This window comes from Aulostomus chinensis, chromosome 11 (genome assembly GCF_037954235.1).
Source record: "Aulostomus chinensis isolate RoL2024-O1b breed Wild chromosome 11, RoL_Achi_v1.0, whole genome shotgun sequence".
NCBI lineage: Eukaryota > Metazoa > Chordata > Actinopteri > Syngnathiformes > Aulostomidae > Aulostomus > Aulostomus chinensis.
Genome location: NC_141330.1, coordinates 16,335,736 through 16,339,871, shown reverse-complemented (window position 1 = coordinate 16,339,871; position 4,136 = coordinate 16,335,736). Strand labels below are relative to the sequence as shown.

Genomic DNA, 4,136 nt, shown 5'->3' with positions numbered 1-4,136 from the left:
ATATTCAAGGAATTAGTTTTCTTTTTTTCTTCTTCTTTTTTTTTTTTAAAAAAAGGGTGTGTGGTGGTGGGGATTTAGATTTTTTTCCTTTTTTTTTACTGCACTAGAATCCATTTTGTGAGCTTAGGCTATAAACAGCTTGAAATCACTTTGACAGCCTGCTCTATCTCAGGGAGTACATACACACGCGCACACACACACGTACACACACACACCACAGGGGATTTTAATTTCAATCTGTGAAATTGTAATTGCCTCTCCTGTAAGAGGCAATGGATTGTGGGAAGGCTGAGTGTCTCACTTCTTCCAGTCTGGTTTTTTTTTTTTTTTTTTAAATCTTTGTTATCTAGTTAATCATATTTTTTTCAAACCGTGTTTTTCTTCTTTTTTTTTTAAGAAAAGACGATTTTTTAATTATTATTTCTGTTCTCACCTATCATATCCTTTTCCTTCTCGCTCTCACACCTTCGTCTGTGAGATTCCTCAGATATGTTTGTCTCACGGTGATGAGGTGAGCTGGCAGCGCTGACATTAAATTAACTGGAGCCGTCAACGACAGACGGCCAGGAGAGAGAGAGAGAGAGAGAGAGAGAAGGAAGTGAGAAGTGAGGAGAGAGTGAGTGATAAAAGAGAGAAAAAAAAACGAGCACAGGGTGAAAACCCCCATGACACAAAATGTGATGAAAGAGTCTTAAGGGCATTTGGATGCCATTATTATTTTTCTTGCTTTTGTTCATTTTTTTATTTCCCCTCGCTGTGATGCTGCCCTGTGAGTGACTTTTCAACTCTGCTGGAGACGTCGTCTCCCAGCCAACTGCCACATAAAACCTCCATTCAGCATAAATGAAACAAAATTAATTAATTAAAAAAAAAAACTTCCACAGCCGGATGCAAAACAAGAATGAAAGCCATCCGTGTGTGTGTGTGTGTGTGTTATTAGTTATGATACTGAGTCATTTACAGCCTGTCACAGTTGCCCTCGAGAGGTGGAGCGGGTCCTGTTGAATAAAGACTCTGAAAGAACTCGAGGTGGATGCACGCATTTCTAAGCAGGTTGTGATGTAAGCGTGCAGCTTCCCACTGAGACGGGTGGCGATGGTGAGATGATGGGGAGAGAGTGAGAGAGAGTGTGAGAGAGAGAGAGAGAGTGTGAGAGAGAGAGAGAGTGAGAGAGAGCAGGGACGTGGAGACAGGAGATCCCGTGTGATTGACAGCTGTTTCATAACGCGCAGTGTTTGTGCTTCAGTCAGATATAAATCAGTGATTGATGATGTCATCGACCTCCTGAGCTGTGGATGAAACTCTAATGCAGAGAAACACCGAGTGTCCAGACGTGAATTTGTTGTATTTCCAGTCCAAGCTGATGTTGATCCTGCAACTCCAGGTTGAGTCAACCAATTGAAAGGGAAAGTTCACTCAAGAACATCAGTCTGGTCATCATCTCCTCACCCTCTCGCTGATGGAAGGTTGCTGGAGTTTCACAGGAAAAAGGTGTTACATTAAACTCCCCGACGGAGTCAACGGCGAGCTATTTTCACATGTACGAAAAAACCTGCCCCCACGCCTCTCGTCTGAGGTAATCCAAGCGTCCCACGACTCGACTCCACGAAATATTTTGATAGACGTCACTTGACATCAAATGCTGATTTGTTGAACTCAGAATAAAAGTTTGGATCAAAATCTTAAATTCCAGGGGATTACGATACTCCATTCATCTGAGTGTCACAGATTAAAGTCAGACCCAAGAGAGAACTGCTGGACCGACGTAAGTCAGCGATCAGAGTCAGTCATTAAAATCAGATCAAAGAGTATCACAGAATTCGTTAACTTTACACTTCACAGTCTGCTTGTGATCACAGAATGAGAACCCATTCAGAATTCTGACTTTCACCTCACAATTCCAAATGTGATCCCAGAATTAAGATGGCAGAATGACATCACAGAATGAGATGACAGGATGACATCACAGAATGAGATGACAGGATGACAGCACCGAATGAGATCAAGGTAGGAGACGATGTAAGAGAACGCTCAGCTTCAACATTCAGCAAACCTCCTCCTTGGTGCATTCTGACATCAAGAATGTTTTGTCCATCTGGTCGAGTGCATCAGGGTCACTCAACGTATTCTGCAACAATGCCATACAACCATCGTGAGCGAGACAATGGTCCAGTCCTGGAGAGTAACTGGAACCACACAGTGGACAGTTTTGATCACATGAACCTGCATGGGGCTCTGCTTCGGGGAATTTATGGCTATGGTTTGGAAAAGCCATCTCTGATACAGCAGAAAGCCATCGTACCCTGTATCAAGGGGTATGACGTGATTGCCCAGTCCCAGTCTGGCACTGGCAAAACTGCTGCTTTTGCAATTGCAATTCTACAGAAGATCAACCTGAGGCACAGGGCCACTCAGGCTCTGATTGTGGCCCCCACCAGGGAGCTGGCTCAACAGATCCAGCGAGTGGTGCTGGCTCTGGGTGACTACATGGGAGTCACCTGCTATGCCTGCACTGGAGGGACCAGCATCCACCGAGAGGTCCAGAGGCTGAGGAACGAAACCCCTCAGATTGTTGTGGGGACCCCCGGTCGAGTCCTCGATATGTTCAACCGCGGACATCTATCTTCCAGGAGCATCAACATGTTTATTATGGATGAGGCTGACGAAATGCTCAGCCGAGGCTTTAAGGAACAAATATATGATATTTTTCAAGTCCTGCCAAGCAGAGCACAGGTGGTGCTCTTCTCTGCCACAATGCCGTCTGACGTCCTGGCGGTTACTAAGAAGTTCATGCGGGATCCTGTGAGGATCCTGGTGAAGACGGAGGAGCTGACCCTGGAGGGCGTCCGCCAGTTTTATGTTGATGTTGAAAAGGAAGAATGGAAGCTGGACACCCTCATGGACCTGTATACATCCCTTACCATAACACAGGCCATCATCTTTACGAACACTCGCAGGAAAGTGGAGTGGCTGACTCAGCAGATGGAGTCAAGAGGGTTCACTGTCTCTGCACTGCATGCAGAGATGGACCAGAGCCAGAGGGACGTGATCATGAGGGAGTTCCGCTCAGGATCCAGCAGGGTCCTGATTACAACGGACATTCTGGCCAGAGGCATTGATCTACAACAAGTGTCTCTGGTCATAAATTATGACCTCCCAACAAAGAGAGAGATCTACCTCCACAGGATTGGTCGAGGAGGTCGGTTTGGACATAGAGGAGCTGCCATCACCCTGGTAACCAAGGAATGCAGACGAGCCCTGAAGGACATTGAGACCTTCTACAGCACCACCGTTGAGGAGCTGCCCATGGACTTAAGTGACCTGATATAGAAGGATCCAAGCATCTGTCATCACCCCATGATTTTAGGGGACAGACTGTGGTTTATTGATTGTGTGAATAAATGGAAATAAAGTACTTCTGTCTTTGAAAAAAAAACTAAAAATCCATATTTAAATAGTGTTCAATTGAAAGAGACCAAATTGTTTAATGCCCTGTGTCAGCTCATAATGGTTTCTATGGGACTGTTCACACTTTTAACAAATTAAAATGGGTTTCACATCTCAAAATAAATAAATAAATAAATAAAATCCAGGGGAGATGAACAACATAAGGCACAACCAAAGCACCTGACCGAAGATGAATTGATTATTTTTATCATTATTATTTGGATGACGTGATAACATCAGAGGCGGCATGGTGGTGCAGTGGTCAGCACTGTCGCCTCACAGTAAGAAGGTTCCGGGTTTGAGTCCCGGCTCCATCATAGGGTCTTTCTGTGTGAGTCTGCATGTTCTCCTGTTCCTGTGTGGGTTCTCTCTGGTACTCCAGCTTCCTCCCACTGTCCAAAGACATCAAGAGAGGACGAGGCTGATTGATACTCTAAATTGACTGTAGGTGTGACTGTGAGTGTGAATGGTTGTCTGTCTCTATGTGTTGGTCCTGTGATGGACTGGTGACCTGTCCAGGGTGAACCCCGCCTCTCACCCGTAGCCGCTGGGATAGGCTCCAGCCCCCCCGCAACCCTTAACAATAGGAATAAGCAGAAGACAATGGATGGATAACATCAGAGATCAATGCAAAGACATGAACAGACGTGTAAATGGACACAAATGCAAGGTGAAAATATTTGAGGAGT

General features: G+C 45.2%; 1 pseudogene; it reads left to right on the top strand.

Moving 5' to 3' along the window:
• Positions 1-2,058: 2,058 nt before the first annotated feature.
• On the top strand, positions 2,059-3,642 carry LOC147253637 (eukaryotic initiation factor 4A-I pseudogene; annotated as a pseudogene).
• The last annotated feature ends 494 nt before the right edge of the window (positions 3,643-4,136 follow it).